The sequence below is a fragment of the Hippopotamus amphibius genome, chromosome X (assembly GCF_030028045.1).
Source record: "Hippopotamus amphibius kiboko isolate mHipAmp2 chromosome X, mHipAmp2.hap2, whole genome shotgun sequence".
In the NCBI taxonomy this organism is placed as follows: Eukaryota; Metazoa; Chordata; class Mammalia; order Artiodactyla; family Hippopotamidae; genus Hippopotamus; species Hippopotamus amphibius.
The window spans coordinates 128490198-128515606 of NC_080203.1; the positions used below are offsets into that span (position 1 = coordinate 128490198).

Sequence of the window (25409 nt, forward strand, 5' to 3'; positions counted from 1 at the left end):
CAGCCCAAGGATGCCTCCTAGCTCTTGCTTTTTTGCCCTCTGCCACCCTTCCCCAATTCTGACCTTTGTCCCAGGACCTACCCTTTCCCTATTTCACGCTGTCTTTTGTTTCCTCTCTTTTTTCTTTTGACTCATCCCTTCTTCCTCTTCTTCTCTTCCATTTTCACTCAACACCTTCCAGCTCTCCCTGCTGGAGCTGGTTCCGCAGCCAGAACGTTTGTTTGCTTATCACGGTTGGGAGCGACCCACTGGCTACATGGCTGAAATCCGGCCCGCCACATAGCTCACACACAGGAACAAGGTGAAAGCACCTACCCATGGATCTTATAAGACTCAAGAAGAAGGAGAAAAAACGGCCACTTCAGCTCCAGCTGCCTAGTAGTGCCAGCCAGGGGACGTCGGCATCCCTCTCTGGCACATACCTTTCTGGCCACGCAAAAAGAGCTACTCAGAGCATTGCTAGGTTTGTGCACAAAAGAAGCAACCTCCTTCACCTCCAGACTCTTATTTGATTTGTCAGGGGCCAAGCATGTGTTTTAAATTCCAGAAGGTGTCCCAGCTTGCCTGAAAAGCCAACGTCTGTATTGATCCCTGTCTAGAAAGTTAAGAATCCTTGAGATTATAAAAGGTTTATTCATGCATCTTTGGAGATTTTTTTTTCACAGTTGTGTGTCTGTGGGCAGGAAGCAGGTGTGAGAGCTTTTGCATGGATGTCTTTATAGCCAAAAATATCTCTTGCTGTTGAAAACTACAGAACTATAAAAACAGTTCACATATCTCCTAATTCTTCAGGAGATGAAGGAGCAAATGTCTACACGCTGGACGTCTCTGTGTGACTGGTTGGTTGATTTGGTTTCTTTTCATTGTTGTAGGACTATTTGCATTTTTTGTACATATGTATTTGTTGTCATCTAAAATTTTAATTTTCCTTGCCAAAAAGTAGTTCACACTCTAGATGTAGAATTGACAAACACATCCTTAATTTCCTTGCTTCTCATTCTAATTCCTGGTCACTTTTCTGAAATCATGGTGAGGCAAATACACTCTCCCATCTTCCAACTGGCCAGTGAAAGAAGGGACTTTGGAGTTTACTAATTACAGTCAAGACAGAAGCCCTCAGAGTGACTTTGTTAGCTCGGGTTAAAAAAAAGGAATTATTGGTGGGATGTAAAATGGTGCAGCCATTTTGGAAATATTCTGGCAGTTCCTCAAAAAGTTAATAAACATAAAGTTAGCATGACCCAACAATTCACTTCTAGGTATAGACTCAAGAGAAATGAAAACATATGTCCACACAAACACTTGTACATAAATGCTCATAACAGCATCATTCATAATAGCCAAAAAGTGGAAAGAACCCCCATGTCCATCAGCTGATGGAGGGATGAATAATATGTAGCATCTTCATAGAATGGAATATTAGTCAGCAGTAAAAAAGAATGAAGTACTGGTACATCCACATTATGCTGAGTAGAAGCCAGTTATACGGGATCACATGTTGTATGATTCCGTTTGTATGAAATGTCCAGATTAAATAAATCTCTATATAAACAGAAAGTAGATTAGGGATTGTTATGGGGCTGAGAGTGCAGGGTGGGGGGAGTAGGGAGTGATTGCTAATGGATACAAGGTACCTTTTATGAGAGATGAGCCGGTTCTATAATCAGATTGTGCCGATAGTTCTATAACTCTGTGGATATTCCAATAAAACCTTGACCTGTGCACGTTAAATGAATAACCTATATGGTATGTGAATTGTATGTCAGTGAAGCTGTGAGGAAAAGAAAAGAAGAAAAGAAAAAGAGTTATGATGCAGAGCCCAGTGTTCCTAGGTCATTCACAAGATGCTTTTAATTGTTACAATTTAAAAAGAGATAACTAACTCCTGTTATCGTTTTAATTAAATATTTTCTCCAAGTGCCACTGTTGGAGATGCCAAACAAGACAGTTTAATCATGGCTGTGGCTTTAGAGCCTGTGGCACGGAATGAAGTACCTTGAGCAAGAATCTGGGGGGGGGGGGGGGTTGGTTTCTTTTGTTTCGTTTATTGGCGGGTTTTATTTATTATTTTTGGCTGTGTTGGGTCTTAGTTGCAGTACGTGGGCTCTTGGTTGTGCTGCGTGGGCTTCTCCTCTCTAGTTGTGGTGTGTGGGCTCAGTAGTTGCAGCATGTGGGCTTAGTTGCCCCGTGGCATGTGGGATCTTAATTCCCTGACCAGTGTTCAAACCCACATCCCCTGTAAATAAGTTCATTTGTGTCATATTTTAGATTCCACATATAAATGATCTCATGTGATATTTGTCTTTCTCTGACTTACTTCACTTAGTATAATCATCTCTCAGTCCATCCATGTTGCTGCAAATGGCATTATTTCATCCTTTTGATGGCTGAGCAGTATAGAATCTGGGTTTTAATCCCCACCCTCGCTTTAGCATGCCTTCCAAGAGTAAGCCAGTGACTGGACGTCTTTAAAAGTTAGCTGCCCATTTTCTCAATAAGAATAATAGTAACAACCTCTAGTAAGTTCACAGAATGATATTAGGATAAAAATAGGTGTGTGCTATCATGGCCTCCTAAAGAATGCCATGGAAAGGCAAAGACTTATTATATAACCAGCAGTATGTATTATAAATATCAAATATATGTATGTTTAATATGTTAATATTTAGGTTGAATTAGGTGATTCCTATGACCCTCTTGATCCTGACATTGTATGATTACACACCTCCTTGCACATACACAGACACACATGGTTACACCCAAGTGAAATATGAACAGACATTTACATTAGGTATAATCTTGCTTTGTGCTATGTTTTATATTCCTTTTTTTTAAATCTCTGAACTTCACTCACGAAGGGGAGGAATACAAAACTAGGATTTTAACTACCAAGTTTTAGAAAAGAGAACAAGAAAGTTAGAGAAAGTGAGAGATCCAATGACACACTAGGTTTATGGGAATTGTAAATAATGTTTTAATAACTGTTGGAAGGGCATCTGAAGCAGTAAAAGTAAATAGATCTCTCATTTATAATTGTTTACAGAATTCTTTTCTGAGTGAATTGAAAATGTGGAGTAAATAGAATTTTTGTTGAGAAAGTTAACTTATTGTCCAGAACTCCTTTGACTCCAGATGCCTATACAAGTGCTGGGACTAATATGTCATATGGCTCTGTAATTATAATTATCTAAGCTCTACTGAGACAGCACATTTTTCTACAAGTCAGAAAAATACATTTTTATTCAGCATCAAAAATAGATTTTTGCTCTTTTTTGTATTTTGAAATCGTTTAAGACACAAGAGGTTGCAAAACTAGTACCGAGAATTCATATGTACCCTTCATGCAGCCTCCCCCAGTGATAACATTCTGCATAAGTGCAAAAGTCAAACCCTAGAAATCGACATTGACAGAATACTATCAAAAATCCATTTTCATAGTGGTGAAATCTCCCTGAGAAATTGGGCTACAAATTATCACAGCTTGTCTCAAGTGTCACAGTTGAAACTGTTTTCATTGGATCAAGCTTTTATGGTTAAAGAGTGTCATCTGATCCTTCATGTAAACAGATGTTGCCCTCAGTGTTGTTTTTTTTAATTACATGTATTGAAACCCCAGATAATGGTGCATTTTAACTTCCATTTGTATCCAAAAATACTAATAAGCTCCGTTTCAAAATATATTACTATTTTTTAACTCTGTGTTGCTTTCAAACAACACTTAGATCATTAAATTAGATCCTCATTGTTTCCTCAGAGGTGACAGGCATTATTAAAATGTATTCTGCATATTTTGTTTCTATAATTATGTCTAATCAGTGTGAATTGATGCTGTAGTAAAATACTCAATTAAAAACACATATTTGAGAGATAAGTGGGGAACAAAAGAGGAACTCTCCTACTTTGCGTCTGACAGAAATTGATAGAAAGCTGAAATATTAGACAAAACCAGCAGCCTGGAAACACAAATGTGTTACTAGGTAGTGAATGCAAAATTTCTATAGAAAGATCCTGGCCTTAAAACAAAAGCAAGGGCTTCATCATTGTGAATTCTTTTTCCCCTGCAGAATCGATTCTCAAAGATATGGAGATCTCATAAATGTCTCCAAAGACCAGTTCGCACACAGCACCCAGGGAGGGAGGCTTTCTGAAAGAAATGCCTTCCCAGGCTGTGTAAATGCATGTGTCAAGGGGGAGAGACCCCAGCACTGCCGTGATTGAGCGGGGGCTGCCGGGGCCCTCTCCTTTGTATCCTGATCATTTACATGACTTAAACACAACAATGTGCTCCATGGTCAATAAAACAAGGCGCTTTGCCATAGCAACAGTTTCAGAATGTGGGGCGCAGCTTCGGGCTGTCCCTGAGACAGAGAAAAGTATCATAAAGAAACACTCCTTATGAATATGTTCAGAGATTTCTATATTCCACTAGTACTTGTTTCAGATGCCACTGATTTTCGGTTTTACGTACGCAGCCCATCTTTCCTTTGCTCTGGGAATGAGCTTTGTGTGTCAAAGTTGTGGACACGACTGAGGGGTCAGGGGGTGGGAGTACATACTTGGCTGTGATGGAGATGGAATTCCAGAGTATCTTTGCAGAAAACTCTTAATGCTGTCGAGGAAACCATGTAAAACTCGGGAATGTAATATACATCCCTAAGGCGTTGGTTTCTTTGAAGGTATGTATCGATATGATAATAAATGGCCCTTTTAGAGTTTGCACTTTCACTTCTTTCTATCGCATATCAACATGTGCATATAATACCACACACTTTAGAAAATCGTAAGGAAATAAACCCTACACTCAATGCTGTTGTCCAAAGACACAGCACATGTGTTATCAAAGCTGTAATTAGGCTTCAATGTTTTCCTTTTCTTTCAAGGTCTTTTCTGAGCATGATAAAGTTTTCCTGTTAAGAAGGTCCCCTCTCTTTAAAAAAAAAAAAAAGCAATAGTACTTCCTACAACTTTGAGTCTAATGCAGTTGTTCTGGTAAAAACTTCACTGAAGAAGGCAAATCAGAGAGGGAAACATAAAGAATTTTAATGATTTTTTTTTTTAAACTGTGTGACGTACAGTGGGTTTTACCTTTAGGAGATAGCGAGCGTGGTGGTTTGTAAGTAGAAAATTGTTTACCTTGAGACATTCGTATTTCTTCTGAAAGATCTCCCTTCTGTGGCATACGGGCCTGGTCCCTTGTCCTCATCTGTTCCCTTCATTGACTTCTGGGAAGTAGCCAGCCCTTAACACTGCAGCTACTTATCGTGATAGATGAGGCGCTGAATCTGTGCACCTGACTCCACAGTAATCTATAAATTAGTTATGAGCTGGTAATAACAAATCCTAAACGTCCCTGCTTCTTGGAGAGCCGCAGACCCCAGGGGTCACCAGGCAGTGAAAGATCAAACTGGACTCACCAGTGAAAACACAATTAATTATTTACACACATCAGCATTTGACATTGGTATAATTTGAATCAAGAGATCCTTTGTTCACTACGTTGCATCACTGATTGGTGCTCTGAAGACTGTAAGTTTGGGCGCACTGTTGTTCAGGCCAAAGGGAGATGAACGCACAGAGAGTGAGTGATAAAAGTGAGCTCTGAGGGTCAGATTTTATGCACATGTTGGTGCCAAATAGAAAGTAATGTGGATAGTGCAGTGATATTTTCTTTGTGCTGGAAACACAAAGATTGTGTGTGGGAGCAGAGTGGAAGAGATGAGGGTGGAGAAGCAGTTATAATTCTCTTATCTCGGGCCAGTGAAGGCAAATTAATTTCACCAGAGCTGGGGACAAGTCTCCAGGGAGAAGGCCTTCCAAGCAAAATCCCACCGGAGACACTTCAGCAACACCAGAGAGGAGTGACTCCAGTTCACGTCTCTTGGTTACTCTGCCGTTCTCAAAAATGATTTCTCGAGCACAGCAGGGCTGGCGAGTTTCATAGCAGAAACTTCTGGCTCCATATCATAGGCATTTTACGCATTAAACTGTGCATTTGAGAATAAAGCGTGTCCTCCTGAGTCGGGATGCCTCTAATAGTCAGCCTACTCCGAAGGCTGAGCAGGTTTGAGTCTTTTTGTGAACCTGGGGGAGAGGAATGATAATCTTCATTTTGTAAGTTCTCTGATTTGCGAGGCTTTTTACAGTCAAAGGGCTACCATTTGAATGCTGTGAATCTGGTGGGCCGCTGCCGAACAATGGGGAAATTTCATTAAGCCCAGCCAAGGCTAATTTTGAAGCGGTTCTAATACGTTCTCTATTAAGTAGAGAGATTCGATTCCCTACCCTCCCTTTCATGCTTGAAGGATCTCAGAATTCTTGACAAAGCAATGACAACAATACTGGCTGTGAGCAAAGGGAGCCCTCTTCAGATGGTCAGCATTGTCTCCCAGATGCCAGAATCACTTTTTTCCTTACACGGTTCATCATTCAGAACTGTTAAGCATTTTCCTGCCATTTGTTAGAAGAATAGCTCAGAGATTTATACAGAGGTCTTTCCCCAGTCAGCTCACACACCTTGCTCGCTCACTGTCCCAAAACGTGAAGAGTAAACCTGTGCAATATTTGATTCATCTGGACCAGCAAAGACTCATCATCTTCTGGACCACACAGAATCCTTGTACACGTTTTGGATATAATCTCTGCTTTTGTACTAATTCCAAAAAAAGTCAATGAAGTCTGAAGGCATTTGGCAAAAGAACTAACCAATTTAACTCTGTGCTCAAAAAGTCAGTGTTGCATAAATATTTGAACATAGTTATTGGAACACCCCTGGTTATCTGTTTAAATTGTACTTCCCTCTTAGACAAAGAATCACATCAGAGTATCATTCTCCCATAAAAATACGCAAAGCAATGCTTGAATAGCTCCACATGAAAAGAAATTAAATTCCACAAGTTTATTGCCGTGTGGATATTGGGCAAAGGGACTGATGTCCATGTTATAGATGAAGCGGGTCATAACCAAAAATTTCCCTGATATTAAGCCTTGTTTCAGTTACTCCACTATCAGGAAAATCACCCAGGCTCCTGGACAGAGGGCAGATGGGGCCCAGTGGCAGCTCTTATCCTCTTTACCATCCAAATGGCTCGTTCTGTCCATCATCACATTCTCAGGCTCTTTTCCCACTAAATTGTTGCCATCACCTTCATAGATCCAGCTCCTGTCTTTCAAGGCATCCAATAGGTGGGTTACTGTCTTTGTTTGGGTTCTCCTGGATGTAGGTCTTAAAACAAAATTTCAAGTGCAAGTCATTTATTTGAGGGAGAGAGACAAAGGAGGGAAGGAAACCAATAAACAATATGTTTCAAGTAAGTTCTCACTGTGGGCACCTGGGGCTTAATCCTACTGGGGAACTCTGGACGCCAGCGTCAGACTCCTTAGAGGTATCCTATCCAAGTGATGAGGGAGTTGGGGTATTTATATACCAGCTCTGGTAATTGACTAGGTAAGGACTGCACAGGGCCAAAGGTGGGAGACTTTAATTCTCCAGTACCTCTGGCCTTGCCAGAGCAAGCAAAAATTGGCTCCAGCACCAGATAAAGCTCTCTAGCAAAGAGATGTAGGGGCTGACTGTTGTCAGGCTACCAGGCACAGGAATGGAAGGGCTTAAAGGAATATGAGTTGAGCGTTCACCTATCTGGCTCATACCATTGGGAACCATCTTCACTGTCTACTGACCCCAAAGGCAGTACACACACTCCACAGGTCCCTGCAACAGCCTTGTCAATATTCTTCCACCAGGAAGAGAGAGAATTTCCTTGTGACTTGTTGTAAAAATTCATCATCTACTTCTGTTTACAATTTGTCATCTGAATATGAGAGCTCATGGAGATTCACCTAACTTCCCAGGCCCAGCTGTGTCTCAGGCAGAGGATAAGCCAGAAGAATAAGAGCATGGGCATCTGGGCCTAATGGAACAGAATATCCAGGGAGGAAGCTGATTGTCAGTATTTAGCAGGTGGGTAGCTCTCCTCTTTGCAGGAGGAAGTCTGCACAGACAAGTGAGGAGTGGTGGCTGTAGGTCCCATGATCAGTAACAGATGGAGAGTCGCATCGTCAAGCAGCTGGCGTTAGGAAGAGCCAACAAGAAGTGGCAGGTACAGACCCTTGGCAAAGGCCACAGGAAGGGGTCCAAGCTGCAGGTGTTGGGCATGGAGAGAAGGGAGGAGATAGTTCTTCGGCAACTTGTGAGGACAGGGCATAGGTGGGTAGTGGCTACATGGGGGTTGGGAGAAGCTTGGGATTTAGGGGCATAGTTTGAGTCACAGGATAAACTAAATGAATGGACAGAGCATCAAGTCATTGACATGAGCACAGGAAGCCCTTTCATTTTAGTCAGGACTTCTTTTGGTGGTAAATGGCAAAAAAAAAATCTTTTATTTTAAGGAAAGAAAATGGAAAGTTTGTGCTGGGTGTGTGTGTGAGAGAAGTGTATCAGTTATCCAGTGCTGCATAACAAGCTATCTGTAAACAATCATTCGCTCATGATTCTGTGGGCCAGCAATTACCTGGACTCAGCTGGGTGATTCTCCTGCTGGTCTCACCTGGGGTCACTCATGTTTCTGCAGTCAGCTGGCAGGTCATCTGGGGACTGGTTGGTCTAGGAAGCATCAGCTAAGGTGCTTCTACATGGTCTATATGATCTATGGTCTCCATGTCTCTCATATTCCAGATGGCTAGCCTGGACCATTTCAGATCCTGAGAATAAAGGTGATTGGCCTGGCCTGCATGTTGGAAAATGAAGATGGTTGGCTCTTTCCACAGATGGAGGCCATACAGAGCATGCTGCCTCATGGCCTGTAGCTCAAGGTAGTCCAGATACATCGGATGTATGTTTAAAAAAAGAGGTTTGGCAAATATTGTTTCAGTCTTCCCAACAATTTGTGAGGGAAGTGTTATTGTTCCCATTTTGCTGAGGAGGAAATTCAGGCTCAGATTGTTAAATAACATGGAACAGATTTTGATCCAAGCCAACTGGACCCTAAAGTCAAGGTTTCCCGCTACATACTGGTGTCACCCCACAAATATCTATTACTTAAGTTGAGAGGATCATATATTACCTTCCTAAGAGGTCTTCTCTGACTTCTCATGTAAATTTCAAGCCCCACATCTTGCCAACGGTACTGCCACTGCCCCTTACCGTGTTGTTTCCCCATAGGGCTTATTTTCTGAGATACTATATAATTTATTTGGCTATTTTGTTTTTGTTTATTATCTTTCTGTCCTGCTATGGAAGCACATCGAAGACAGAGATTTTTGTTAGTTTATTCCACTGATGTATCCTAAGCATCTAGAACAGTGCTGGGCACATAGAAGGCATTCAATAAATATTTGTTGAATGAATGAATGAATAAATGAGAGGGAGTCTTCTGTAGCACATACTCCTATTGTTGCCCTTCGACTCTACCCCCACCTCTCCTGTGGTTTGGGGGGATTTTATACATGTTTATATCTCCAGTGCCCTACCCACTCTGGCATGTGTAGGAGCCCCATTAAATAAATAACTGATTTACTCAGGAAAGGAAAAGTAGCTAATGCTACTGTAAGGGAAAGTTCTTCTCATGACACAAGTGTTTTCTCTATTAGATTATATTTTCAAGGTAGAGGAAATACATGAATACATTTATTAGAATAAGACCAAATTCCTTTTGGTTGCTGCTATATTTATGTCTACATGTAACTATAACTATATTGATGTCTCTATCTAGATGCACTAGGATTCAGTTGACCCAGCAGAAATTCCATCTTTGCTAGAACTGTCTCTGCTGAGAATGATCTTTTTTTCTTCTCAAACTCTGTGTATAAGAATGCTCTCAAAAAAAAAAAAAAAAAAAAAAAAAAAAAGAATGCTCTCCATAAATATTCATTGTCTGAATGACATATGTAGAAATGATACATAGATCTTTATACTGCTTCACTAAGGGCTTTGGTTAATTGAAGCTAAAGAACAGTTCTATTACAACATTGGTAGAATTTTCTGTTATTTAAGGAGAATGCTTGGCAGGGACAAATTACACAACAAATTTTTCAATAATGTTCTTTTGCATTCCCATGGAGCAAAACCTTAAAAGGTATGGCTGGGAATGACACTAGATTTTGGCAAAAGGCCTTAAAACTTACCATTGTCTTTTTTTTTTTTTTAACCTCCATCAACAAAATAATTAAATTTTGTTGTGTTTTCATATTGGGGGGAATTTTTTGACAGTTTCCTTTTTCAGTTTCAATTCTTGGATTTTTCATCAGAAAAGCAATGTTTTCCTCTTTTTTAAGAAAAGAAATGTAGGTTTCTATTTCTACCTTTTTAGTCAATGAAGTATAAGAAACGTTAAGGCAGGTATAGACCATATCCCCCATTGTTAAGAGCAAATATTTTCTGAGAAATGTGGTCTGCTGAGTTTTGCATTAACAATGCCTAGTGCTGAAAATATATTTTAGAGAGAATTTTGGTTATTGTGTGGGGGTTGATTTCTAAGTCAGAAGGCAGGAATAAAACACAAGAATTACTGAATTGGTCTTGCCCAAGTTAACTTAGACTCTAAACTAGTTAGTGCTTTAATTAAGCTTACATTTTATTTGTTAATTTACACATTTGAAGGCTGGAAAAATAGCTCATACTTGAAGCACAAACTGCAGGGCCAGGAGGTAACCTCGCTGTGAAAAGAGCGCATGAAGCCAAGGGACCTGGCAGGTGGCAGGCGGTGGCAGGGGGCGGGGCGGGGGGTGTTGCGAAGCAGGAAGCTGAGGGCAGTAAAGTGTTCATACCTCTCTCGGCAAATCTTCCTGAGTGCTCACAACATGTCTGGCTCTCTTCTGAATGCTGAGGCTACAGAAGTCAAACAAGCCCCTGTCCCCAGTCGGCGAATATTCTAATGTACAGAGACAGACAATAAACCAACAAGTGTCTAATATGCCAGGTAGTGAGAGATGCTGTGAAGACAAAGCTCCAGAAAGAGAAAGCAGCGAGGAGGTTGTCCTGTCATATAAAGTGTCTTGGAAGGCCTTTCGGAAAAGATAGAAGTTGAACAGAGACCTGAAAGAAGTAAAAGTGCAAATCATGCTGTTCTCCTGGGGGAGAGAACCCGAGGCAGAGAGAACAGCAAGTGCAAAGGCCTTGACACTGGAGCACGAGGTGTCTGTCATGGATTGCCAGGGGCTCAGAGCGGCTAGAGCAGTGTGAGTCAGGGGAGACTGGGAGAAGACGAGATCACAGCCGTGATGGCCTTGTAGAGGCTTGTAGGCATTGCGTGGACTTTGGCTTTTACTCAGTGTGAGAAAGGGAGCCATTGAAGAGTTTTGAGCAGAGGAGATCAAAAGAATGACAGCTTTAAACAGGCTGGGGATGGGGTGCAGGGCGAACACGCAGGGCAGAAGCAGGCACACCTTAGGAGGCTACAGCAGGAATGCATTCAAAACATGGCAGTGGCTTGGACCAGAGCAGTGGGATGTAGTGAGAGGTCATCAGATTCTGGGTGTTTTGAAGGTGAGACTGACAGAATTTCCCAATGAATTGGATGTCAGATTTGAGAGAAAGAAACAAAGATTGGATCACCACAAAGATTTTGGTCTGAGCATCTGGCTGTGTTTATGGCTGGCTCTGAAATGCTCACTTGCTTTTAGGGATGGTCACGTGTTTAAAGGGCCAGAGATGGGGCAGACAGGAGCAGAAGTGTTCTGATTAGGCTAGTCACAGTATTCAAATCCAACAACATGAAATGAATACAGTATCAACCCTTCCATCAGTAAACTAAGTGCAAAAAGGAAGAAATGTAGCTTGGCAGCCATGGGTAAAAGCTGCTAGGGAAGTAAATTCAACATGAGTTAACAGTGCCTAATGCAATGTTAATTTACAGGAATAAATTTACAATATGTCAAGGTAGGATCACTATTGCAGTAACTTTTTTATTAATTTTTATTGGAGTATAGTTGTTTTACAATGTTGTGTTAGTTTCTGCTGTAGAGCAAAGTGAATCAGCTCTATGTATACATATATCCCCCTTTTTTTTGGATTTGCTTCCCATTTAGGTCACCACAGAGCATTGAGTAGAGTTCTCTGTGCTATACAGTAGGTTCTCATTAGTTATCTATTTTATACATAGTATCAAGGGTGTATATATGTCAATCCCAGTCTCCCAATTCATCCCACTCCCCACTTCCCCATCCTGGTATCCATATGTCCGTTCTCTAGGTCTGTGTCTCTATTTCTTCTTTGTAAATAAGTTCATCTGTATCATCTTTCTGGATTCCACATGTAAGCAATATTATACAATATTTGCTTTTCTCTTTCTGACTTACTTCAGAATAACAGTCTCTAGGTCCATCCACTTAAAAAATATGGAACGCTTCATGAATTTGTGTGTCATCCTTGCGTAGGGGCCATGCTACTCTCCTCTGTGTCATCCCGGTTTTAGTACATGTGCTGCTGAAGCGAGCACTGCAGTATCATTTAGTTTTTATTCAAGCTATAGAACAATTGGAGCTAAGAAAAACAAAAGATCGTGTGGGGACATAAAAACAGACCATATGAGAACAAGTTGACTAATTGGAGGAGTAGCCTAACAGCAAATGAACCAAGAGGCTTAACGACTATCTTTGAATATCTGTTGGGCTGTTGTACAAAAACAGAATTAAACTTAGTCAATATTACTCAAGGTTAAGCTGGGTCCTATAGGTAGAAGCTACTGCAAGAAACATGTTAGCTCACTGGAAAGATGGCTTTCCTTAACAGACACTGCTTGTGCTCTCAAATATCTGTGAGCTCGTCTCCAACCTTGGGACCCTGATACACTATATGTCCTGAACCCCCTTGTAAGTCAGGTGGGGCCATGTGCCTATGTCAGGCCAATAAAATGTGGGTGGGATTGATGTATGGTACTTCTAGGCCTGACCTCTAAAGCCTCCTGCCAGATCTTCCACATGTTGTCTGTTCCCTTGCCTGCCTGCCTACCAGGTACAGAAGACCCAGGGGAAAACTCTGAGGCCCTAGAAGATGGTGGGTGGAAGGAGCCTGGGTGCATGAGAGGAAATGGGACAGGAACTCCATGTTGGACTGTGACATGAACATGAAATAAATCCTTGTTGTGTCCAGCCATGGCGATTTGGGGTCTCTTTTTGTAACAACTAAATTTACTTACCCTGACAGTGTATCTTCTGACTTATAGAGCTGTCCAACTGTAGAAGGGATTGCAAGAAAGGGAATGAGTTTCCTGTCCCTGGATGTGTTCAAAAACACTCACTTAGATGTGAAACTCTTGCGGCAAAAATCAAGCTGGAGATAAGTGACTTGACCAAATAACTAGTACAGGGCTTTTGAAAAATTTCCACTAAACTGTCCCTATCAACAGAGAGGTATGACCTTTTACTCCCAAGTGATAGGGGGTTTAGTTTCCAGTGAACGCTCTTTGACATCTTTTGTTTTCATAATCTTATCTTAAACATGAATGCAGTTTCTATATTCTTTGCAGTTTCTTTTAATATATACTTCTTTTAATACTGTGGTCCCCAACCTTTTTGGCACCAGGTACCGGTTTTTCCATGGAAGGGTGTGGTGATGGTTTGGGGATGATTCAAGTGCATTGCATTTATTGTGCGCTTTATTTCTATTATTATTATATTGTAATACAAAGTGCATACCATTGCTAAAGAGGACTTCTTTTCAATCATCCAGTGAGGTGGATCCATTAGGAGTAAATGTTTAAAACTTACTGTTTTCAAAGTCAAGATATATCGAAATCAGTAAATTCATATTTAAGCCCTGTTTCAAGTGAAATGCAAAACCAAACTCAAATGCGAGTGTACATTACTTTTCATTAAGCTAAAAATTTTAAATCATTTCTTATGTTAATAGTATTTCCACGTTACATGGTTCACATTAAAAAATTATGGTGGCACAGACTTCCCTGGCAATCCAGTGGTTAAGACTCCACACTTCCACTTCAGGGGGTGTAGGTTCAATCCCTGGTCAGGAAACTAAGATCCCACATGTCACACGGTGCAGCCAAAAAAAATTATAATGCCAGCTAGGGTTCTTTGGAAAATGCTAGAGACTTCTTTATCTTCTAGGTAACATATTTAGAAATTATTTTCATGGCATTGTTTTTACTTAGCTGGATGAAGACTGTAATTCTGTTATTGTGCCTGCTTACAAAAAGAAGAGTTGCTATAAACATGATACAACTCATAAAACGAAAACTATGTTGCCATTAGCAGGCACACATGTTTACTTGCTCATATCTCGTGGTAAATGTGATTCAGCTACAAGGAGAGGTGGATTTCTCCTTTGGCATTTTCCCACAACCCCACATTTTCCTTTAAACCAGCCCTGCCAGATGAGTGGAAATGCAGAGTGCGTATTAAAAGCTGCAGGAGAAGATAAGATGTCTAGGCTGTGCTTGAGAAAAGGACAAAAAATGTATGTGCCTAAGGACATCATTTTCTTTACAGGCATTCTTTCTAGTTGATATTTAGGTATAAATAATACCTACTTATATGCACCTACTTAGAGGGGTAGCTGCTTTGCTTCCCTGGGAAGAATTTGTCCGTGGATACTGCAGACTTTATCTGGTATTTTTAAGGCCATTTCCCCATATTTAATTTAATATAGATTTTGAGCTAGCTTTCTTAATTATTAACTTGCCTTTCATTTTTAAATGGAAAGCAGAAAACATGAGTGAAAGGAGATCGTTGTAAATTTAAGTAAATCTTGTTAGATATTTTAATAAAACTACTCAATGTCCATCTAGTGGCCAATATGAAGACTTGGTCTCATGCCTTGAAATTCAACAGTAATATGACACTGGGAAAGCCAGCAGGAGGATCACGTGGGATATTAACCAGAGCCAGGCCGCAAGCAGATTGCATCACTTTTTCCCACAACCCAGAATTCAGTCACATGATCGAGACCTATTCACGTGGGAAACTGGGGGAAAAATGGTCTTCCTGTGTGTTCAGGAAGAAAAACAAAGTATAACAGGATTTGCTGGTTGTATAGCAGTCTCTGCCACACCAGCTTTCTCATGTATAATAGAACAGTTAATAATTAGTGGATTCTTACCATGCCCTTACCATTTCAGTGACGTAGATATACTTTGGATTCTATTTTACAGACGAGGAAATTAAAGATCAGATTTGTTAAGGGGCTTTTCTTTCTTTGAATCACTCATCTTATCCTCTTATTGGTCTGAAATGAATTCTCTTTCTTACAATATTAAATTTGGCTTGTGGTTAGTGAACATTTCAAAGTACTATAATTCAGCTTTTCAGATCACATGTTTTTATTTGGGCACTTTGGGTGGCTTGAACAACACAGATTTTCTTCTTTCTTCTTCTTTGTCTTCTTTTTGTTTTTGTTTGTTTGTTTGTTTGTTTGTTTTGAATCTCTCACACACAAATTCAAGCACAGTTCCAGGACTGATGAATTTCTTGTCATGACAGTGTCGTCAAGAATCCTAATGCGTCTCAGTTTTCCATTCTGCATCCTCAGTGAGTCAGCTTACATCAACAAGTAATTGGAAGATGGTTGCCCTAGCTCCAAGCATCACCTCCTCATTCCCTTGTATCCAAAGGCAGGAAGTGGAGTTACTCTTCACACACACACCCTTTTTTTTGTGTGTGGCTTTGACTTTCCACTTCATCCCTTGAAGTTGAGGAGAGCACACCTCCCTGAATATGTTGGTGCCCTAGATCTGACAAAACTTGGGGGAGCGTGCTGTTAGCCAAGATGAAGGGGCAATGGCTATAGGTGGTCAACCAACAGTGTCTTCCAGATCCAATCTCGCCTCTAATAAGTATAAGAAATGAGAGATAAAACAAGAAATGCTGGAGCATGGGTTTGAATCAAAGGACTTTGGAGATTATTTAATTCAACCCTCACTTTACAGATGGATAAACTGAGTCCCAAACAGGTTAATTGGTTTTTCCAGCTTATACAGCTGGTTAAGGGTGGGGGCAGGACTACAAGTGAATTTTCTGATGGGCAGGTTAGTGTATAGCTATACATATCATTGCTTAATAGTCTATAGACTGTTGATCACAATATTATGATACATCGTACTTGCTTACTTGGTTTTTGGTTTTCACCCAATGAATTATGAACTTGTCAAGGGAAAAGAGCCTCTTACAGAGCCTTGAATCTCCAGTGGGTAGCACAGTGTCTTATATTGTAGAATATTAGAGGGAGAGGGATAAATTAGAAGTTTGGGATTAGCAGATACACACTACTATATATAAAATAGATAAACAACAAGTACCTTGTGTATAGCAGAGGGAACTCTACTCAATATTTTGTAATAACCTATATGGGAAAGGAATCTAGAAAAGTATATATGTATATATATATATATATATGTATATATATGTATGTATGTATATATATGTGTGTGTGTATCTGAGTCACTTTGCTATACACCTGAAACTAACACAATATTGTGAATCAACTACACTTCAATAAAAAAAGAAAACAATAGTAGACTTCACGTTTGTACCCTACTTAATGATTGGTTATGTTTAATTCTTACCTTAACCCTAGAGGTAGGTGAAGAAACTGAAGCAGAGACTTACCCAAAGTTACATAGTCATTGAGGTACTGTAACAAAAGCATAGCTGCAAAAACATATGCTCAAATAGAGGAAAAGCCTCAGAGAAATCTTTTTTATGCTGCTCATAAGTGCATGTATGAACTCTTTGAAATGCTTATGGCAGTGGGATCTCATATTTTTCTGCCAGAGGTGAAGGTAAAAATAAAATCATAGCTAGAATAGTTAGAACCTGTGGCTGGAGATTATTGAGGAATTTTGCTCAGTATGTTTTCATAAAGATGAGAGGCCCACAGTGATGTGTATAAGATGAAAGGAAAAGTAAATTTTGACAACTGGAGGAGATCCCTAAAATGAGGAATGGAGAACATGGCTGAGTCATTTGTGATAATTCTGCTTCTCTTTTACCTGCACATAAGACCATGCTGATGCCCGGTGATTTCACCCAGGACCACACTTGAATGGCACTGACTACATTTTCCATTGTTACCTACACAAAGGGACGGGATTGTTCTGATGAGGCTCGCTACATGCTGTGGTGAGCGTGGAATCAGATGCATCCTTAAGCCCACAACTACCCCCCCCCACACACAAATTATAACCTGTTTGTTTTTGATAATGTGGGTAGTAAATGCCTTTGATTCTTCTGTTTCAAATTTATCATCTGTTACCTTTCAAGTTTGTTTTAAAAAAAAAAAATTAGCACTTTTTTTGCATCAACCTTTCCAGAGTCGAATTCTCCGTTTGAAGTTGAATGGAGACACACAATACTCTCAACAGTTTTCCAGAGATGATTTTGACCCTTCCCAACCTCATATATTTCATTTTGTGGAAGTACTATTGGGAAAAGACCAAATAACAAGTAAAAGTGCAAAATGGTTCCTCTTTTATACAATGATAAGCTAAACAAATTAATGAAAATGTCAAAATATAGGTATGGTGGGGGTAAGAAGCATCCTGGGTCGGGAAGGAGAAGACTTAGATCTTATATCCTGGCTCTGCCTCCTCTATCATTTAAACGTGGGCAAAGGCTGAACGTTGATTTCCTCTACTAAATAGTAAGGACCCCTATTCTATCTACCTCCCAGATTGTTGTTTAGATTGAAGGATGCAGGTGAAGTGGGCAATGCCGTAAAAACCCTAATTCACCGGGCAAAGCCCAGGTCATTTGTGCATCTTATCCAGTAGTATTATATCAAGATCATAGTGAGAGAAGAAGCCTCAAGTATTGACCTATTACATCCTCCAATTAGGACATTCAAAGCATGCAAAAAAGACAGCCTTCCTTTTACTTCTCTAAGCCTATTCCATACCTTCTTGTTCTGGAAAAAGACCTGTAGCGAAATAAATTAGGGGAATGCTGCTTTCTGAGTGTCCCTCTCAAAGAATCACAATATATAGTAGTATTTTCAAGATTCAGAGAAAACTTGCCATTTAGAAAAGAGAGACTGCTGCATTTATTTTCCAGACTTGATTTACCAAAAATACTCTCCCTCCCCTGGCAACAATGGTTAAATGTCCCTTGGTTCTGTTCTAAATGGAGAGATAGCACACTTCTCTCACTTTTTGGCAGCTTGCAAAAATGTGCTTTTTCAAAAAAATTTCTCCTGAACTTTAAACCTTTCGTTCTGAGCAGAAATGCAGGTGGAAACGTCCTTCCTTTAACATTTTGCTTCACATCAGGGACTGGAAAGAAAGAAGAGCCATTTCTGGGTCTTCCTCATTAGCCTATTTCTGTTTAAATTACTCTCTGTTATATTTCCTTTCCACTTATATTAGGTCACCATGTGATGTAGCCAAATACACCCTGGGACTGTATCAGAACCTTATGCCCAGTGGCCTCTCAAAGTCAGGCAAAAAGCTGGAAGTAATTTTCGGTTATCCTGGCCACTCAGCCTCTTCCCAGCCTGTTCTTATTATAAGAACCACTGGGCAGAACTGAAGTCTTCCAGCAAGTAATTGCGGAACCATCCGAATTTAGAGCAGGAAAGGATGACAACGTCTGATGTAGAGTAGGCTGTTGTCTTAGCCTGGATCCCCCCCAGGGCGGATCCTGAAGTACAGCCTCCTTGCAGGAAGTCTGTATGGGAAGTGGTCTCAGGGAGCAGCAGAGAGTGACGAGAGGGGTGGGGCGGTGGCGGGGAGGGAGTCATGGAGATAGTGAGAAAGCTGGCCAAGGGCATTATCAACTTGGCTCCTCCCATGGGCAATGGCGGTTTATCCCAGGGACTGTTTTGAGGAGCTTATCAAGTGTGTCTCAGAACTCATCTTTGGGACAAGAGGCTCCTGTGCCCCAGCAGTTTCGGGTGGCCCCTGACAGCCGGCTCCTGGTACTTCCAGTTGTGCATCCAGGAGAGCTGAGATACAGGAGGGCCGCGCCCTGTCAGAAAAGCCTAAGGCAGGAATCGAGAGGCCCTTGGTACACCCAGAGGCAAGACGCGGTCTGTCACACCCAAGGCAAACTGGTAGAAGCCCATGTAGAAATGGTCACCATGGCCACGGCTGGAGGAAGAGGTGGCAATGAGAGGAATGACATGGTACCCAAAAGGCATCGAGTACGGTGCTCAGTAAAACCTAGTGGTTTATCTGAGTCAAGTCCAACCACTTGCTACCCCCTCTGAAGACTTTGAGACCCTGAGAAGTGAATCAGGTTGCCCTGGAATGCACAAAGCTTGCTGGTGGCAGAATCAGAGACAGCGCTCCTGACTCCCTGTTCCCTGGGGCTTTCAAACACATGGCACTACCTCATCTCTGTACTTGCTGTGGTTACAAAGCCTGAGAGCAAGGTGCTCTGCAGTCATACCCACAAAGTCTGTGAAGAAGTTCAAAAGAGATGTCTGCCTTCAATAATGCTGATAGCTACAGAGAAGCTAATGCCAACTAGATGAGGATCAATAGTTAAAGGAGTGGTACAGACAGTGAGTCTCAGTGGAATTGGAAGGAAACCGGGCTGTGGAGACCTACTGTTGACGCTTGTCACCTGTGCATCTTCCACTTCCTGGGTATGGAAGGGAATGATGTTTTTGTGTCACGCTTGGAAATTGTGCCGTGTGACTGTCATGGGAACCTCGGACCCTGTTCTGGAGCTAAAAATAGCTGAGATCCTAATTAGGTTACCTGACAAATGCTGAAGAGGAGCTCATCAAGTCCAGAGAATTCACAGTGGGGCCTCGTGGCCAGACTGAGGTTGGCTCTAACTAGGGTTAGCACGTCAACCACATCCTTTCTTTCTCATATGGAAAATAATATGTATTAGAGGTCTCCAAATTTAAAAATTTGAGTATTGGTTTTTATTGTCTCTAAATTCAAATATTTTGAGTATTGAAATAATTGTACATTCAATTATTCCCTACAATTGTGTAATAACATATGAGTAACAACAAAGAGATGTCATGGAGGGAAGGGATAGAGATAGGGTTTGGAGTGGGCCTAAAACCCCAGGGAAGGGACTTCCTGTGTGGTGCAGTGGTTAAGGCTCCAGGCTCCCAATGCAGGGAGCCCAGGTATGATCCCTGGTCAAGGAACTAGATCCCACATGCATGCCGCAACTAAGAGTTCACATGCCACAACTAAGGAGCCCGCCAACTGCAACTGACCCAGCACAACCAAATAAATAAAGAAATATTAAAAAAAAAACCACCAGGGAAGGAGAAAATAACAGATAATAGAGAGGAAGGATAAAGGAAAGTTTTCCTCCTGAAATTTAAGCATCACATGTCTGGGATTTTTTTCCTTAAGAATTGGTTCTTTTGTTAATCAGAGTAGAGTAGCAACAGCAACAGTATTCCTTTATCACTGCACTTAAAGGGTCAATGTTAAGGTATATAGTTTAGTGCCCCATACATAACAACCAACAATGAATGATGGCCTATTAGTAATCCTTTTTTCTGTAAGAGAATTTTGTCCATCCTTTCCCAATTCCCCTCAGTGTATTCTCCCATATTAATTTTTGTACTTTCTAAAAAATAAAATCTTGATTTCAGAACATTTTTAGATTTACAGAAAAGTTGCAAAGATAGCACGGAGAGTTCCCACTTACCCTTCACCCAGCTTGCCCTGATGTTAACATTTTACATTACGATGCTACATTTGTTGGGACTAAGAAATTAACATTGATACATTACTATTAATTGCTTGTACTTTTATATTTTTAAGCTCTTTATTGGAATATATTTGCTTTACACTCTTGTACCAGTTTTTGAGGTACACCAAAGTGAATCAGCTGTATTTATACATATATGCCCATATCCCCTCCCTCCTGTGATTCCCTCCCCTGCTCCCTGTCTTGGCCCTCTAAGGCATCACCCATCATCAAGTTGATCTCCTTTTGTTATACAGCAACTTCCCACTAGCTATTTTACAGTTGGTAATGTAAATATGTCTATGCTACTCTCTCACTTCGCCCCAGCTTCCCCTTCACCCCCCACCCCAGCCCTGTGTCCTCAAGTCCATTCTCTACATCTGTATCTCCACTCTTGCCCTGTCACTGGGTTCATCAGTACCATTTCTTCAGATTCCATATATGTGAATTAGCATATGGTATTTGTTTTCTCTTTCTGGCTTACTTCACTCTGTATGACAGACTCTAGGTCTATCCACCTCATTACATATAGTTCAATTTCATTCCTTTTTATGGCTGAGTAATATTCCATTGTATATATGTGCCACATCTTCTTTATCCATTCATCTGTTGATGGGCATTTAGGTTGCTTCCATGTCCTGGCTATTGTAAATAGTGCTGCAATGAACATTACGGTACATGTTTCTTTTTGGATTATGGTTTTCTCTGGGTATATGCCCAGTAGTGGGATTGCTGGGTCATATGGTAGTTCCATTTTTAGTTTTTTAAGGAATCTGCAAACTGTTCTCCATAGTGGCTGTACCAACTTACATTCCCACCAACAGTGCAGGAGAATTCCCTTTTCTCCACACCCTCTCCAACATTTATTGTTTCCAGATGTTTTGATGATGGCCATTCTAACTGGTGTGAGGTGATACCTCATTGTGGCTTTGACTTTCATCTCTCTAATGATTAGTGATGTTGAGCATCTTTTCATGTGTTTGTTGGCCATCTGCATGTCTTCTTTGGAGAAATGTCTATTTAGGTCTTGCGCCCATTTGTGGATTGGGTTATTTGCTTTTTTGGTATTAAGCTGCATGAGCTGCTTATATATTTTGGAGATTAATGCTTTGTCCGTTGCTCCGTTGGCAAGTATTTTCTCCCATTCTGAGGGTTGTCTTCTTGTCTTGTTTATGGTTTCTTTCACTGTGCAAAAGCTTTTAAGTTTCATGAGGTCCCATTTGTTTATTCTTGATTTTATTTCCATTATGCTAGGAGGTGGGTCAAAAAGGATCTTGCTTTGATGTGTGTCATAGAGTGTTCTGCCTATGTTTTCCTCTAGGAGTTTTATAGTGTCTGGCCTTACATTTAGGTTTCTAATCCATTTTGAGTTTATTTTTGTGTATGGTGTTAGGAAGTGTTCTAATTTCACTCTTTTACATGTTGCTGTCCAATTTTCCCAGCACCACTTATTGAAGAGGCTGTCTTTTTTCCATTGTATATTCTTGCCTCCTTTGTCAAAGATAAGCTGCCCATATATGCTTGGGTTTACTTCTGAGTTCTCTATTCTGCTCTGTTGATCTTCCTTTCTATTTTTGTGCCAGTATCATACTGTCTTGATCACTGTGGCCTTGTAGTATAGTTTGAAGTCAGGAAGCCTAATTGCACCAACTCCGTCTTTCCTTCTCAAAATTGCTTTGGCTATTCCATACAAATCGTAAGATTTCTTGCTCTAGTTCTGTGAAAAATGCCATTGGTAATTTGATCGGGATTGTGTTGAATCTGTAAATTGCTTTGGGTAAGATAGTCATTTTCACAATATTGATTCTTCCAATCCAAGAACATGGTATGTCCCTCCATCTATTTGTGTTGTCTTTGATTTCTTTCATTAGTGTCTTATAGTTTTCTGCATACAGGTCTTTTGCCTCTTTAGGCAGGTTTATTCCTAGGTATTTTATTCTTTTTGTTGCAGTGGTAAGTGGGAGAGTTTCCTTAATTTCTCTTTCTGCTTTTTCATTGTTAGTGTATAGGAATGCAAGAGATTTCTGTGCATTAATTTTGTATCCTGCTACTTTACTAAACTCATCGATTAGTGCTAGCAGTTTTCTGGTAGAGTCTTTCAGGTTTTCTATGTATAATATCATGTCATCTGCAAAGAGTGACAGTTTTACTTCTTCTTTTCCAATTTGGATTCCTTTTATTTCATTTTCTTCTCTGATTGCTATGGCTAACACTTCCAAAACTATGTTGAATAATAATGGTGAGAGTGGACACCCCTGTCTTGTTCCTGTCCTTAGAGGGAATGCTTTCAGTTTTTCACCATGTAGAATGATGTTGGCTGTTGATTTCTCATATATGGCTTTTATTATGTTGAGGTAATTTCCTTGTATACCCATTTTCTGGAGAGTTTTTATCATAAATGGATGTTGAACTTTGTCAAAAGCTTTTTCTGCATCTATTGAAATGATCATATGGTTTTTATCCTTCAATTTGTTGATATGATGTATCACATTGATTGATTTGCATATAATGAAGAATCCTTGCATTCCAGGGATAAACCCCACTTGATCATGGTGTATGATGTTTTTAATGTGCTGTTGGATTCTGTTAGCTAATATATTGTTGAGGATTTTTGCATCTATATTCATCAGTGATATTGGCCTGTAATTTTCTTTTTTTGTGACATCTTTGCCTGGTTTTGGTATCAGGGTGATGGTGGCCTCATAGAATGAGTTTGTGAGTGTTCCTCCTTCTGCTATACTTTGGAAGAGTTTGAGAAGGATAGGTGTTAGCTCTTCTCTAAATGTTTGATAAAATTCACCTGTGAAGCCGTCTGACCTTGGGCTTTTGTTTGTTGGGAGATTTTTAATCACAGTCTCAATTTCCGTACCTGTGATTGGTCTGTTCATATGTTCTGTTTCTTCCTGGTTCAGTCTTGGAGGATTGTACTTTTCTAAGAATTTATCCATTTCTTCCAGGTTATCCAATTTATTGGCATATAGTTGTTTGTAGTAATCTCTCATGATCTTTTGTATTTCTGTGGTGTCAATTGTTACTTCTCCTTTTTCATTTCTAATTCTGTTGATTTGCATCTTTTCCCATTTTTTCCTGATGAGTCTGGCTAATGGTTTATCAATTTTGTTAATCTTCTCAAAGAACCAGCTTTTAGTTTCATTGATCTTTGCTATTGTTTCCTTCCTTTCTTTCTCATTTATTTCTGCTCTGATCTTTATGATTTCTTTCCTTCTGCTCACTTTGGGGTTTTTTGTTCTTCTTTCTCTAATTGTTTTAGGTGTAAGTTTAGGTTGTTTATTTGAGATTTTTCTTGTTTCTTGAGGTAGGATTGTATTGCTATAAACGCCCCTCTTAGAACTGCTTTTGCTGCGTCCCATAGGTTTTGGGTTGTTGTGTTTCCATTGTCATTTGTTTCTAGGTATTTTTTGATTTCCTCTTTGATTTCTTCAGTGATTTCTTGGTTGTTTAATAGCGTATTGTTTAGTTTCCATGTGGTTGTATTTTTTACAGTTTTTTCCTGTGATTGATATCTAGTCTCATGGCATTGTGGTCAGACAAAATGCTTGATATGATTTCAATTTTTTTGAATTTACCGAGGCTTGATTTGTGACCCAAGATGTGATCTATCCTGGAGAATGTTCCGTGTGCACTTGAGAAGAAATGTATTCTGTAGTTTTGGAATGGAATGTCCTGTAAATATCAATTAAGTCGAGATGGTGTAATGTGTCATTTAAAGCTTGTGTGTCCTCATTTATTTTCTGTTTGAATGATCTGTCCATTGATGTAAGTAGGGTGTTATAGTCTCCTACTATTATTGTGTTACTGTCGATGTCCCCTTTTATGGCTGTTAGCATTTGCCTTATGTATTGAGGTGCTCCTGTGTTGGCTGCATAGATATTTACAATTGTTATATGTTCTTCTTGGATGGATCCCTTGATCATTATGTAGTGTCCTTCCTTGTCTCTTGTAATAGTCTTTACTTTAAAGTCTAATTTGTCTGATGTGAGTATTGCTACTCCAGCTTTCTTTTGACTTCCATTTGCATGGAATATCTTTTTCCATCCCTTTCCTTTCAGTCTATATGCGTCCCTTGGTCTGAAGTGGGTTTCTTGTAGACAGCATATGTAAGGGTCTTGTTTTTGTATCCATTCAGCCAGTCTGTGTCTTTTGATTGGAGCATTTAATCCATTTACATTTAAGGTGATTATTGACATGTATGTTCCTGTTACCATTTTCTTAATTGTTTTGGGTTTGTTTTTGTAGGTGTTTTCCTTCTCTTGTGTTTCCTGCTTAGAAAAGTTCCTTTAGCAGTTGTTGTAAGGCTGGTTTGGTGGTGCTGAATTCTCTTAACTTTTGCTTGTCTATAAAGCTTTTGATTTCTCCATCAAATCTGAATGAGATTCTTGCTGGGTAGAGTATTCTTGGCTGTAGGTTGTTCTCTTTCAGGACTTTGAGTATATCCTGCCATTCCCTTCTGGCCTGCCGAGTTTCTGCAGAAAGGTCAGCTGTTATCCTTAAGGGTTTTCCCTTATATGTTATTTGTTGCTTTTCTCTTGCTGCTTTTAATATTTTTTCTTTGTGTTTAATTTTTGTTAGTTTGATTTATATGTGCCTCGGTGTGTTTCTCCTTGGGTTTATTCTGTATGGGACTCTCTGTGCTTGTTGGACTTGATTAATTATTTCCTTTTCCATGTTGGGGAAGTTTTCCACTATAAGCTCTTGAAATATTTTCTCAGACCCTTTCTTTTTTTCTTCTTCTTCTGGGATGCCTATGATTCGAATGTTGGTGTGCTAAATGTTGTCAC

At 40.1% G+C, this 25409-nt stretch overlaps 1 protein-coding gene and 1 non-coding gene across 9 annotated transcripts in view; one reads left to right on the forward strand and one right to left on the reverse strand.

Moving 5' to 3' along the window:
• The window catches only part of MID1 (midline 1), a 371359-nt gene that overhangs the window by 154228 nt on the left and 191722 nt on the right, over positions 1-25409 (forward strand). Inside the window, exon 1 of one of the 8 annotated variants that reach the window (XM_057718037.1) lies at positions 8679-8808. The exons of the other annotated variants lie outside the window; for them this stretch is intronic. The gene's annotated coding sequence lies outside the window, so the exon portion shown is untranslated. Of the gene's footprint in view, positions 1-8678; positions 8809-25409 lie in introns of those variants that run through there. 8 annotated transcript variants of the gene reach the window in all.
• Positions 12325-12431, reverse strand: LOC130842730 (U6 spliceosomal RNA). Its single transcript, XR_009050530.1, has one exon. It is a non-coding gene; the product is annotated as a U6 spliceosomal RNA (small nuclear RNA).